Raw genomic sequence first — 14,731 nt, forward strand, 5'->3', positions numbered from 1 at the left:
ACTGCTTTGCTCTTTAAACATTTTTATGATCGTGAATTTTTCAATCAAATATCTTCCGTTTGATAATGCCCAAAGCGGGATTCGAACTCTCCCTCTGGGGTCTTCAGGAGGTTTCAATCAGGTTGTCTGTTACAGCAATCTCGACTGGCCCGCACCGGCCCGGGATCGATTCCCGGCCATGGCACATTGCGTTTAACTTGATTTCATTTATCGGAGTTGAATCTTGTTTGATTTGTTTGAAGACGTTTCACCTCTCATCCAAGATCCGTTCTAGGCAGATTTGATGATATGACGCTCATAGGCTATATAGCCTTTTCTTTTTGGGGGGAATGGATTGGAGGCTGCTCCAACATTGACGTTTGGACTGTGACAAAGCAAAATGGACAACCTCCACCAGAATAAATGTTTCAAGAAAATAAGTTTGAGTTGTATTAACTTCAAAAGGCCATTTTCTTGCGGCTGCTCTCGCTTACGGCCATACCACCCTGAGAACGCCCGATCTCGTCCGATCTCGGAAGCTAAGCAGGGTCGGGCCTGGTTAGTACTTGGATGGGAGACCGCCTGGGAATACCAGGTGCTGTAAGCTTTTTGCACTCCTCCACTGGGTCAGCAGAGGCCGCCAGTGTTCCTGATAATTATCCAGCCAGATGTAATTCACTTCTTAAGTACTTCTAACATTGAGATTTAATGTTGCACTATTGTACATCGTTTTAGATTTAATATTTAACTCCTGTACATAGTTTGGGATTTAATGTTGAACTATGTATATAGTTTGAGATTTAATGTTTTATGAGTGTGTGTGTGTGTGTGTGTGTCGCAAGGATGATCGGCGGTGGAGGAGACAGAGGGAGACGGGAGCTTCTTTACTCCAAAAATTTATTTTTATTTTCCAAAAATAAAGTGGTGTCAGAAGATGCCAGGTTGAATCCATACAATAACATACAGACCCTGCACACTTTTACACACCACAACTTTGACTCTTTCTCCAACAATTCTTTTTTTCTCCAAAATAACAACCAACCAACTCAACATCCCACCCCGTCTGGGGTCTACTACAGGGCTAATATAGCTGTAGCCCTCCTACAGGTGAAACCAATTATCAAAATTATTACGCTAACTAATACATTTACAAACTCAAAATAACAACCGAACAGAAAATATAAAATATGCGTAAAACGCCCAAAACAAATTTCAACCATCAAAACCACCCAGTGCATAGTAAAATACATGTTCAACTTACTCTTATAAAACACCCCCGCTAAAATAGATTGTGCCGTAGCACCTCGCGAAACCCCTCCATGTATACAATCATTGAGCAGTCCATCGGTTTCCCCGAACCAGGAAGTATGTCCTGCTGGTGAGCTATTGAAATATTGGTGCTTTTGATAAATGACAAACAAATAAACCTCGATGCTTTTAAACAGCCATAGTGTGAGTGTGATTCTTTGGGCAACGTTAAACAGACGGGAGGTGACACGGTGAGGCAATATGACGCGCGTTGTTTACTTGGGTGGAAATAATTGTAACATAAATGCCGGTTGGCCATGCCGTGCATGTCGGCTACAATGTATTCCAATAAGAAGCTATGGTAAAAAGTGGTGTGTGTGAAATGCTTCAACCGAGTAAACCAAGACAGAACGGAATGGAAATGAAATGCAAACGTGTCGGCGTAAGTGGCACGGCTCACTCCGTGCGTGTGTGTGTCTGTGTACGTGTGTTTGTGTTTAAATAAAATTGAATTTCCCACTTTGGTCCACACTATTGTCAACATTTCTGTCTTCGCAAAAGCCAACTCAAGGCGGCAGAGTCCGGAATTGAAAACAATATCTAAAGAACTCAAGTATCATCCTAACAACACTAATATTCCATCTGTCTATCCCCAACTGAATTAACTCCCCACCTATCTCATCAGAATATTTGTAACAGAATAAGCAGATAACGTAGCATTTCCCTGTTCATATCTGCGACTTGCAATTTAGAATTTGTCAATAAAACTATGCTATGACACAAACTACAGTTTAATAGACTGCTGTGCTCCTAAAGAGAGCAGCATTTGTGGCTCATAAACCTCACAGACACTGCTTTGCTCTTTAAACATTTTTATGATCGTGAATTTTTCAATCAAATATCTTCCGTTTGATAATGCCCAAAGCGGGATTCGAACTCTCCCTCTGGGGTCTTCAGGAGGTTTCAATCAGGTTGTCTGTTACAGCAAATCTCGACTGGCCCGCACCGGCCCGGGATCGATTCCCGGCCATGGCACATTGCGTTTAACTTGATTTCATTTATCGGAGTTGAATCTTGTTTGATTTGTTTGAAGACGTTTCACCTCTCATCCAAGATCCGTTCTAGGCAGATTTGATGATATGACGCTCATAGGCTATATAGCCTTTTCTTTTTGGGGGGAATGGATTGGAGGCTGCTCCAACATTGACGTTTGGACTGTGACAAAGCAAAATGGACAACCTCCACCAGAATAAATGTTTCAAGAAAATAAGTTTGAGTTGTATTAACTTCAAAAGGCCATTTTCTTGCGGCTGCTCTCGCTTACGGCCATACCACCCTGAGAACGCCCGATCTCGTCCGATCTCGGAAGCTAAGCAGGGTCGGGCCTGGTTAGTACTTGGATGGGAGACCGCCTGGGAATACCAGGTGCTGTAAGCTTTTTGCACTCCTCCACTGGGTCAGCAGAGGCCGCCAGTGTTCCTGATAATTATCCAGCCAGATGTTATTCACTTCTTAAGTACTTCTAACATTGAGATTTAATGTTGCACTATTGTACATCGTTTTAGATTTAATATTTAACTCCTGTACATAGTTTGGGATTTAATGTTGAACTATGTATATAGTTTGAGATTTAATGTTTTATGAGTGTGTGTGTGTGTGTGTGTGGCAAGGATGATCGGCGGTGGAGGAGACAGAGGGAGACGGGAGCTTCTTTACTCCAAAAATTTATTTTTATTTTCCAAAAATAAAGTGGTGTCAGAAGATGCCAGGTTGAATCCATACAATAACATACAGACCCTGCACACTTTTACACACCACAACTTTGACTCTTTCTCCAACAATTCTTTTTTTCTCCAAAATAACAACCAACCAACTCAACATCCCACCCCGTCTGGGGTCTACTACAGGGCTAATATAGCTGTAGCCCTCCTACAGGTGAAACCAATTATCAAAATTATTACGCTAACTAATACATTTACAAACTCAAAATAACAACCGAACAGAAAATATAAAATATGCGTAAAACGCCCAAAACAAATTTCAACCATCAAAACCACCCAGTGCATAGTAAAATACATGTTCAACTTACTCTTATAAAACACCCCCGCTAAAATAGATTGTGCCGTAGCACCTCGCGAAACCCCTCCATGTATACAATCATTGAGCAGTCCATCGGTTTCCCCGAACCAGGAAGTATGTCCTGCTGGTGAGCTATTGAAATATTGGTGCTTTTGATAAATGACAAACAAATAAACCTCGATGCTTTTAAACAGCCATAGTGTGAGTGTGATTCTTTGGGCAACGTTAAACAGACGGGAGGTGACACGGTGAGGCAATATGACGCGCGTTGTTTACTTGGGTGGAACTAATTGTAACATAAATGCCGGTTGGCCATGCCGTGCATGTCGGCTACAATGTATTCCAATAAGAAGCTATGGTAAAAAGTGGTGTGTGTGAAATGCTTCAACCGAGTAAACCAAGACAGAACGGAATGGAAATGAAATGCGAACGTGTCGGCGTAAGTGGCACGGCTCACTCCGTGCGTGTGTGTGTCTGTGTACTTGTGTTTAAATAAAATTGAATTTCCCACTTTGGTCACACTATTGTCAACATTTCTGTCTTCGCAAAAGCCAACTCAAGGCGGCAGAGTCCGGAATTGAAAACAATATCTAAAGAACTCAAGTATCATACTAACAACACTAATATTCCATCTGTCTCTCCCCAACTGAATTAACTCCCCACCTATCTCATCAGAATATTTGTAACAGAATAAGCAGATAACGTAGCATTTCCCTGTTCATATCTGCTACTTGCAATTTAGAATTTGTCAATAAAACTATGCTATGACACAAACTACAGTTTAATAGACTGCTGTGCTCCTAAAAAGAGCAGCATTTGTGGCTCATAAACCTCACAGACACTGCTTTGCTCTTTAAACATTTTTATGATCGTGAATTTTTCAATCAAATATCTTCCGTTTGATAATGCCCAAAGCTGGATTCGAACTCTCCCTCTGGGGTCTTCAGGAGGTTTCAATCAGGTTGTCTGTTACAGCAATCTCGACTGGCCCGCACCGGCCCGGGATCGATTCCCGGCCATGGCACATTGCGTTTAACTTGATTTCATTTATCGGAGTTGAATCTTGTTTGATTTGTTTGAAGACGTTTCACCTCTCATCCAAGATCTGTTCTAGGCAGATTTGATGATATGACGCTCATAGGCTATATAGCCTTTTCTTTTTGGGGGGAATGGATTGGAGGCTGCTCCAACATTGACGTTTGGACTGTGACAAAGCAAAATGGACAACCTCCACCAGAATAAATGTTTCAAGAAAATAAGTTTGAGTTGTATTAACTTCAAAAGGCCATTTTCTTGCGGCTGCTCTCGCTTACGGCCATACCACCCTGAGAACGCCCGATCTCGTCCGATCTCGGAAGCTAAGCAGGGTCGGGCCTGGTTAGTACTTGGATGGGAGACCGCCTGGGAATACCAGGTGCTGTAAGCTTTTTGCACTCCTCCACTGGGTCAGCAGAGGCCGCCAGTGTTCCTGATAATTATCCAGCCAGATGTTATTCACTTCTTAAGTACTTCTAACATTGAGATTTAATGTTGCACTATTGTACATCGTTTTAGATTTAATATTTAACTCCTGTACATAGTTTGGGATTTAATGTTGAACTATGTATATAGTTTGAGATTTAATGTTTTACGAGTGTGTGTGTGTGTGTGTGTGTGGCAAGGATGATCGGCGGTGGAGGAGACAGAGGGAGACGGGAGCTTCTTTACTCCAAAAATTTATTTTTATTTTCCAAAAATAAAGTGGTGTCAGAAGATGCCAGGTTGAATCCATACAATAACATACAGACCCTGCACACTTTTACACACCACAACTTTGACTCTTTCTCCAACAATTCTTTTTTTCTCCAAAATAACAACCAACCAACTCAACATCCCACCCCGTCTGGGGTCTACTACAGGGCTAATATAGCTGTAGCCCTCCTACAGGTGAAACCAATTATCAAAATTATTACGCTAACTAATACATTTACAAACTCAAAATAACAACCGAACAGAAAATATAAAATATGCGTAAAACGCCCAAAACAAATTTCCACCATCAAAACCACCCAGTGCATAGTAAAATACATGTTCAACTTACTCTTCTAAAACACCCCCGCTAAAATAGATTGTGCCGTAGCACCTCGCGAAACCCCTCCATGTATACAATCATTGAGCAGTCCATCGGTTTCCCCGAACCAGGAAGTATGTCCTGCTGGTGAGCTATTGAAATATTGGTGCTTTTGATAAATGACAAACAAATAAACCTCGATGCTTTTAAACAGCCATAGTGTGAGTGTGATTCTTTGGGCAACGTTAAACAGACGGGAGGTGACACGGTGAGGCAATATGACGCGCGTTGTTTACTTGGGTGGAACTAATTGGAACATAAATGCCGGTTGGCCATGCCGTGCATGTCGGCTACAATGTATTCCAATAAGAAGCTATGGTAAAAAGTGGTGTGTGTGAAATGCTTCAACCGAGTAAACCAAGACAGAACGGAATGGAAATGAAATGCAAACGTGTCGGCGTAAGTGGCACGGCTCACTCCGTGCGTGTGTGTGTCTGTGTACGTGTGTTTGTGTTTAAATAAAATTGAATTTCCCACTTTGGTCCACACTATTGTCAACATTTCTGTCTTCGCAAAAGCCAACTCAAGGCGGCAGAGTCCGGAATTGAAAACAATATCTAAAGAACTCAAGTATCATACTAACAACACTAATATTCCATCTGTCTATCCCCAACTGAATTAACTCCCCACCTATCTCATCAGAATATTTGTAACAGAATAAGCAGATAACGTAGCATTTCCCTGTTCATATCTGCTACTTGCAATTTAGAATTTGTCAATAAAACTATGCTATGACACAAACTACAGTTTAATAGACTGCTGTGCTCCTAAAGAGAGCAGCATTTGTGGCTCATAAACCTCACAGACACTGCTTTGCTCTTTAAACATTTTTATGATCGTGAATTTTTCAATCAAATATCTTCCGTTTGATAATGCCCAAAGCGGGATTCGAACTCTCCCTCTGGGGTCTTCAGGAGGTTTCAATCAGGTTGTCTGTTACAGCAATCTCGACTGGCCCGCACCGGCCCGGGATCGATTCCCGGCCATGGCACATTGCGTTTAACTTGATTTCATTTATCGGAGTTGAATCTTGTTTGATTTGTTTGAAGACGTTTCACCTCTCATCCAAGATCCGTTCTAGGCAGATTTGATGATATGACGCTCATAGGCTATATAGCCTTTTCTTTTTGGGGGGAATGGATTGGAGGCTGCTCCAACATTGACGTTTGGACTGTGACAAAGCAAAATGGACAACCTCCACCAGAATAAATGTTTCAAGAAAATAAGTTTGAGTTGTATTAACTTCAAAAGGCCATTTTCTTGCGGCTGCTCTCGCTTACGGCCATACCACCCTGAGAACGCCCGATCTCGTCCGATCTCGGAAGCTAAGCAGGGTCGGGCCTGGTTAGTACTTGGATGGGAGACCGCCTGGGAATACCAGGTGCTGTAAGCTTTTTGCACTCCTCCACTGGGTCAGCAGAGGCCGCCAGTGTTCCTGATAATTATCCAGCCAGATGTTATTCACTTCTTAAGTACTTCTAACATTGAGATTTAATGTTGCACTATTGTACATCGTTTTAGATTTAATATTTAACTCCTGTACATAGTTTGGGATTTAATGTTGAACTATGTATATAGTTTGAGATTTAATGTTTACGAGTGTGTGTGTGTGTGTGTGTGTGGCAAGGATGATCGGCGGTGGAGGAGACAGAGGGAGACGGGAGCTTCTTTACTCCAAAAATTTATTTTTATTTTCCAAAAATAAAGTGGTGTCAGAAGATGCCAGGTTGAATCCATACAATAACATACAGACCCTGCACACTTTTACACACCACAACTTTGACTCTTTCTCCAACAATTCTTTTTTTCTCCAAAATAACAACCAACCAACTCAACATCCCACCCCGTCTTGGGTCTACTACAGGGCTAATATAGCTGTAGCCCTCCTACAGGTGAAACCAATTATCAAAATTATTACGCTAACTAATACATTTACAAACTCAAAATAACAACCGAACAGAAAATATAAAATATGCGTAAAACGCCCAAAACAAATTTCCACCATCAAAACCACCCAGTGCATAGTAAAATACATGTTCAACTTACTCTTATAAAACACCCCCGCTAAAATAGATTGTGCCGTAGCACCTCGCGAAACCCCTCCATGTATACAATCATTGAGCAGTCCATCGGTTTCCCCGAACCAGGAAGTATGTCCTGCTGGTGAGCTATTGAAATATTGGTGCTTTTGATAAATGACAAACAAATAAACCTTGATGCTTTTAAACAGCCATAGTGTGAGTGTGATTCTTTGGGCAACGTTAAACAGACGGGAGGTGACACGGTGAGGCAATATGACGCGCGTTGTTTACTTGGGTGGAACTAATTGGAACATAAATGCCGGTTGGCCATGCCGTGCATGTCGGCTACAATGTATTCCAATAAGAAGCTATGGTAAAAAGTGGTGTGTGTGAAATGCTTCAACCGAGTAAACCAAGACAGAACGGAATGGAAATGAAATGCAAACGTGTCGGCGTAAGTGGCACGGCTCACTCCGTGTGTGTGCGTGTGTCTGTGTATGTGTGTTTGTGTTTAAATAAAATTGAATTTCCCACTTTGGTCCACACTATTGGCAACATTTCTGTCTTCGCAAAAGCCAACTCAAGGCGGCAGAGTCCGGAATTGAAAACAATATCTAAAGAACTCAAGTATCATACTAACAACACTAATATTCCATCTGTCTATCCCCAACTGAATTAACTCCCCACCTATCTCATCAGAATATTTGTAACAGAATAAGCAGATAACGTAGCATTTCCCTGTTCATATCTGCGACTTGCAATTTAGAATTTGTCAATAAAACTATGCTATGACACAAACTACAGTTTAATAGACTGCTGTGCTCCTAAAAAGAGCAGCATTTGTGGCTCATAAACCTCACAGACACTGCTTTGCTCTTTAAACATTTTTATGATCGTGAATTTTTCAATCAAATATCTTCCGTTTGATAATGCCCAAAGCGGGATTCGAACTCTCCCTCTGGGGTCTTCAGGAGGTTTCAATCAGGTTGTCTGTTACAGCAATCTCGACTGGCCCGCACCGGCCCGGGATCGATTCCCGGCCATGGCACATTGCGTTTAACTTGATTTCATTTATCGGAGTTGAATCTTGTTTGATTTGTTTGAAGACGTTTCACCTCTCATCCAAGATCCGTTCTAGGCAGATTTGATGATATGACGCTCATAGGCTATATAGCCTTTTCTTTTTGGGGGGAATGGATTGGAGGCTGCTCCAACATTGACGTTTGGACTGTGACAAAGCAAAATGGACAACCTCCACCAGAATAATGTTTCAAGAAAATAAGTTTGAGTTGTATTAACTTCAAAAGGCCATTTTCTTGCGGCTGCTCTCGCTTACGGCCATACCACCCTGAGAACGCCCGATCTCGTCCGATCTCGGAAGCTAAGCAGGGTCGGGCCTGGTTAGTACTTGGATGGGAGACCGCCTGGGAATACCAGGTGCTGTAAGCTTTTTGCACTCCTCCACTGGGTCAGCAGAGGCCGCCAGTGTTCCTGATAATTATCCAGCCAGATGTTATTCACTTCTTAAGTACTTCTAACATTGAGATTTAATGTTGCACTATTGTACATCGTTTTAGATTTAATATTTAACTCCTGTACATAGTTTGGGATTTAATGTTGAACTATGTATATAGTTTGAGATTTAATGTTTTACGAGTGTGTGTGTGTGTGTGTGTGGCAAGGATGATCGGCGGTGGAGGAGACAGAGGGAGACGGGAGCTTCTTTACTCCAAAAATTTATTTTTATTTTCCAAAAATAAAGTGGTGTCAGAAGATGCCAGGTTGAATCCATACAATAACATACAGACCCTGCACACTTTTACACACCACAACTTTGACTCTTTCTCCAACAATTCTTTTTTTCTCCAAAATAACAACCAACCAACTCAACATCCCACCCCGTCTGGGGTCTACTACAGGGCTAATATAGCTGTAGCCCTCCTACAGGTGAAACCAATTATCAAAATTATTACGCTAACTAATACATTTACAAACTCAAAATAACAACCGAACAGAAAATATAAAATATGCGTAAAACGCCCAAAACAAATTTCCACCATCAAAACCACCCAGTGCATAGTAAAATACATGTTCAACTTACTCTTATAAAACACCCCCGCTAAAATAGATTGTGCCGTAGCACCTCGCGAAACCCCTCCATGTATACAATCATTGAGCAGTCCATCGGTTTCCCCGAACCAGGAAGTATGTCCTGCTGGTGAGCTATTGAAATATTGGTGCTTTTGATAAATGACAAACAAATAAACCTCGATGCTTTTAAACAGCCATAGTGTGAGTGTGATTCTTTGGGCAACGTTAAACAGACGGGAGGTGACACGGTGAGGCAATATGACGCGCGTTGTTTACTTGGGTGGAACTAATTGTAACATAAATGCCGGTTGGCCATGCCGTGCATGTCGGCTACAATGTATTCCAATAAGAAGCTATGGTAAAAAGTGGTGTGTGTGAAATGCTTCAACCGAGTAAACCAAGACAGAACGGAATGGAAATGAAATGCAAACGTGTCGGCGTAAGTGGCACGGCTCACTCCGTGCGTGTGTGTGTCTGTGTACGTGTGTTTGTGTTTAAATAAAATTGAATTTCCCACTTTGGTCCACACTATTGGCAACATTTCTGTCTTCGCAAAAGCCAACTCAAGGCGGCAGAGTCCGGAATTGAAAACAATATCTAAAGAACTCAAGTATCATACTAACAACACTAATATTCCATCTGTCTATCCCCAACTGAATTAACTCCCCACCTATCTCATCAGAATATTTGTAACAGAATAAGCAGATAACGTAGCATTTCCCTGTTCATATCTGCGACTTGCAATTTAGAATTTGTCAATAAAACTATGCTATGACACAAACTACAGTTTAATAGACTGCTGTGCTCCTAAAAAGAGCAGCATTTGTGGCTCATAAACCTCACAGACACTGCTTTGCTCTTTAAACATTTTTATGATCGTGAATTTTTCAATCAAATATCTTCCGTTTGATAATGCCCAAAGCGGGATTCGAACTCTCCCTCTGGGGTCTTCAGGAGGTTTCACTCAGGTTGTCTGTTACAGCAATCTCGACTGGCCCGCACCGGCCCGGGATCGATTCCCGGCCATGGCACATTGCGTTTAACTTGATTTCATTTATCGGAGTTGAATCTTGTTTGATTTGTTTGAAGACGTTTCACCTCTCATCCAAGATCTGTTCTAGGCAGATTTGATGATATGACGCTCATAGGCTATATAGCCTTTTCTTTTTGGGGGGAATGGATTGGAGGCTGCTCCAACATTGACGTTTGGACTGTGACAAAGCAAAATGGACAACCTCCACCAGAATAAATGTTTCAAGAAAATAAGTTTGAGTTGTATTAACTTCAAAAGGCCATTTTCTTGCGGCTGCTCTCGCTTACGGCCATACCACCCTGAGAACGCCCGATCTCGTCCGATCTCGGAAGCTAAGCAGGGTCGGGCCTGGTTAGTACTTGGATGGGAGACCGCCTGGGAATACCAGGTGCTGTAAGCTTTTTGCACTCCTCCACTGGGTCAGCAGAGGCCGCCAGTGTTCCTGATAATTATCCAGCCAGATGTTATTCACTTCTTAAGTACTTCTAACATTGAGATTTAATGTTGCACTATTGTACATCGTTTTAGATTTAATATTTAACTCCTGTACATAGTTTGGGATTTAATGTTGAACTATGTATATAGTTTGAGATTTAATGTTTTATGAGTGTGTGTGTGTGTGTGTGTGTGGCAAGGATGATCGGCGGTGGAGGAGACAGAGGGAGACGGGAGCTTCTTTACTCCAAAAATTTATTTTTATTTTCCAAAAATAAAGTGGTGTCAGAAGATGCCAGGTTGAATCCATACAATAACATACAGACCCTGCACACTTTTACACACCACAACTTTGACTCTTTCTCCAACAATTCTTTTTTTCTCCAAAATAACAACCAACCAACTCAACATCCCACCCCGTCTGGGGTCTACTACAGGGCTAATATAGCTGTAGCCCTCCTACAGGTGAAACCAATTATCAAAATTATTACGCTAACTAATACATTTACAAACTCAAAATAACAACCGAACAGAAAATATAAAATATGCGTAAAACGCCCAAAACAAATGTCCACCATCAAAACCACCCAGTGCATAGTAAAATACATGTTCAACTTACTCTTATAAAACACCCCCGCTAAAATAGATTGTGCCGTAGCACCTCGCGAAACCCCTCCATGTATACAATCATTGAGCAGTCCATCGGTTTCCCCGAACCAGGAAGTATGTCCTGCTGGTGAGCTATTGAAATATTGGTGCTTTTGATAAATGACAAACAAATAAACCTCGATGCTTTTAAACAGCCATAGTGTGAGTGTGATTCTTTGGGCAACGTTAAACAGACGGGAGGTGACACGGTGAGGCAATATGACGCGCGTTGTTTACTTGGGTGGAACTAATTGGAACATAAATGCCGGTTGGCCATGCCGTGCATGTCGGCTACAATGTATTCCAATAAGAAGCTATGGTAAAAAGTGGTGTGTGTGAAATGCTTCAACCGAGTAAACCAAGACAGAACGGAATGGAAATGAAATGCAAACGTGTCGGCGTAAGTGGCACGGCTCACTCCGTGCGTGTGTGTGTCTGTGTACGTGTGTTTGTGTTTAAATAAAATTGAATTTCCCACCTTGGTCCACACTATTGTCAACATTTCTGTCTTCGCAAAAGCCAACTCAAGGCGGCAGAGTCCGGAATTGAAAACAATATCTAAAGAACTCAAGTATCATACTAACAACACTAATATTCCATCTGTCTATCCCCAACTGAATTAACTCCCCACCTATCTCATCAGAATATTTGTAACAGAATAAGCAGATAACGTAGCATTTCCCTGTTCATATCTGCGACTTGCAATTTAGAATTTGTCAATAAAACTATGCTATGACACAAACTACAGTTTAATAGACTGCTGTGCTCCTAAAAAGAGCAGCATTTGTGGCTCATAAACCTCACAGACACTGCTTTGCTCTTTAAACATTTTTATGATGGTGAATTTTTCAATCAAATATCTTCCGTTTGATAATGCCCAAAGCGGGATTCGAACTCTCCCTCTGGGGTCTTCAGGAGGTTTCAATCAGGTTGTCTGTTACAGCGATTCTCGACTGGCCCGCACCGGCCCGGGATCGATTCCCGGCCATGGCACATTGCGTTTAACTTGATTTCATTTATCGGAGTTGAATCTTGTTTGATTTGTTTGAAGACGTTTCACCTCTCATCCAAGAGCCGTTCTAGGCAGATTTGATGATATGACGCTCATAGGCTATATAGCCTTTTCTTTTTGGGGGGAATGGATTGGAGGCTGCTCCAACATTGACGTTTGGACTGTGACAAAGCAAAATGGACAACCTCCACCAGAATAAGTGTTTCAAGAAAATAAGTTTGAGTTGTATTAACTTCAAAAGGCCATTTTCTTGCGGCTGCTTTCGCTTACGGCCATACCACCCTGAGAACGCCCGATCTCGTCCGATCTCGGAAGCTAAGCAGGGTCGGGCCTGGTTAGTACTTGGATGGGAGACCGCCTGGGAATACCAGGTGCTGTAAGCTTTTTGCACTCCTCCACTGGGTCAGCAGAGGCCGCCAGTGTTCCTGATAATTATCCAGCCAGATGTTATTCACTTCTTAAGTACTTCTAACATTGAGATTTAATGTTGCACTATTGTACATCGTTTTAGATTTAATATTTAACTCCTGTACATAGTTTGGGATTTAATGTTGAACTATGTATATAGTTTGAGATTTAATGTTTTATGAGTGTGTGTGTGTGTGTGTGTGGCAAGGATGATCGGCGGTGGAGGAGACAGAGGGAGACGGGAGCTTCTTTACTCCAAAAATTTATTTTTATTTTCCAAAAATAAAGTGGTGTCAGAAGATGCCAGGTTGAATCCATACAATAACATACAGACCCTGCACACTTTTACACACCACAACTTTGACTCTTTCTCCAACAATTCTTTTTTTCTCCAAAATAACAACCAACCAACTCAACATCCCACCCCGTCTGGGGTCTACTACAGGGCTAATATAGCTGTAGCCCTCCTACAGGTGAAACCAATTATCAAAATTATTACGCTAACTAATACATTTACAAACTCAAAATAACAATCCGAACAGAAAATATAAAATATGCGTAAAACGCCCAAAACAAATTTCCACCATCAAAACCACCCAGTGCATAGTAAAATACATGTTCAACTTACTCTTATAAAACACCCCCGCTAAAATAGATTGTGCCGTAGCACCTCGCGAAACCCCTCCATGTATACAATCATTGAGCAGTCCATCGGTTTCCCCGAACCAGGAAGTATGTCCTGCTGGTGAGCTATTGAAATATTGGTGCTTTTGATAAATGACAAACAAATAAACCTCGATGCTTTTAAACAGCCATAGTGTGAGTGTGATTCTTTGGGCAACGTTAAACAGACGGGAGGTGACACGGTGAGGCAATATGACGCGCGTTGTTTACTTGGGTGGAACTAATTGGAACATAAATGCCGGTTGGCCATGCCGTGCATGTCGGCTACAATGTATTCCAATAAGAAGCTATGGTAAAAAGTGGTGTGTGTGAAATGCTTCAACCGAGTAAACCAAGACAGAACGGAATGGAAATGAAATGCAAACGTGTCGGCGTAAGTGGCACGGCTCACTCCGTGCGTGTGTGTGTCTGTGTACGTGTGTTTGTGTTTAAATAAAATTGAATTTCCCACTTTGGTCCACACTATTGTCAACATTTCTGTCTTCGCAAAAGCCAACTCAAGGCGGCAGAGTCCGGAATTGAAAACAATATCTAAAGAACTCAAGTATCATCCTAACAACACTAATATTCCATCTGTCTATCCCCAACTGAATTAACTCCCCACCTATCTCATCAGAATATTTGTAACAGAATAAGCAGATAACGTAGCATTTCCCTGTTCATATCTGCGACTTGCAATTTAGAATTTGTCAATAAAACTATGCTATGACACAAACTACAGTTTAATAGACTGCTGTGCTCCTAAAAGAGCAGCATTTGTGGCTCATAAACCTCACAGACACTGCTTTGCTCTTTAAACATTTTTATGATCGTGAATTTTTCAATCAAATATCTTCCGTTTGATAATGCCCAAAGCGGGATTCGAACTCTCCCTCTGGGGTCTTCAGGAGGTTTCAATCAGGTTGTCTGTTACAGCAATTCTCGACTGGCCCGCACCGGCCCGGGATCGATTCCCGGCCATGGCACATTGCGTTTAACTTGAT

At 41.8% G+C, this 14,731-nt stretch overlaps 7 non-coding genes across 7 annotated transcripts; all 7 read left to right on the forward strand.

Moving 5' to 3' along the window:
* The first annotated feature begins 467 nt into the window (after positions 1-467).
* Positions 468-586, forward strand: LOC115247771 (5S ribosomal RNA). Its single transcript, XR_003886869.1, has one exon. It is a non-coding gene; the product is annotated as a 5S ribosomal RNA (ribosomal RNA).
* A 1,959-nt stretch (positions 587-2,545) lies between these two features.
* On the forward strand, positions 2,546-2,664 carry LOC115247772 (5S ribosomal RNA). The gene has a single exon (XR_003886870.1). It is a non-coding gene; the product is annotated as a 5S ribosomal RNA (ribosomal RNA).
* A 1,949-nt stretch (positions 2,665-4,613) lies between these two features.
* On the forward strand, positions 4,614-4,732 carry LOC115247773 (5S ribosomal RNA). Its single transcript, XR_003886871.1, has one exon. It is a non-coding gene; the product is annotated as a 5S ribosomal RNA (ribosomal RNA).
* A 1,958-nt stretch (positions 4,733-6,690) lies between these two features.
* On the forward strand, positions 6,691-6,809 carry LOC115247774 (5S ribosomal RNA). Its single transcript, XR_003886872.1, has one exon. It is a non-coding gene; the product is annotated as a 5S ribosomal RNA (ribosomal RNA).
* A 1,958-nt stretch (positions 6,810-8,767) lies between these two features.
* On the forward strand, positions 8,768-8,886 carry LOC115247775 (5S ribosomal RNA). Its single transcript, XR_003886873.1, has one exon. It is a non-coding gene; the product is annotated as a 5S ribosomal RNA (ribosomal RNA).
* Positions 8,887-10,842: 1,956 nt separating this feature from the next.
* LOC115247777 (5S ribosomal RNA) lies at positions 10,843-10,961 on the forward strand. The gene has a single exon (XR_003886875.1). It is a non-coding gene; the product is annotated as a 5S ribosomal RNA (ribosomal RNA).
* A 1,959-nt stretch (positions 10,962-12,920) lies between these two features.
* LOC115247778 (5S ribosomal RNA) lies at positions 12,921-13,039 on the forward strand. The gene has a single exon (XR_003886876.1). It is a non-coding gene; the product is annotated as a 5S ribosomal RNA (ribosomal RNA).
* Positions 13,040-14,731: the final 1,692 nt, after the last annotated feature.

Source organism: Takifugu rubripes, chromosome 21 (assembly GCF_901000725.2).
Source record: "Takifugu rubripes chromosome 21, fTakRub1.2, whole genome shotgun sequence".
Lineage (NCBI taxonomy): Eukaryota > Metazoa > Chordata > Actinopteri > Tetraodontiformes > Tetraodontidae > Takifugu > Takifugu rubripes.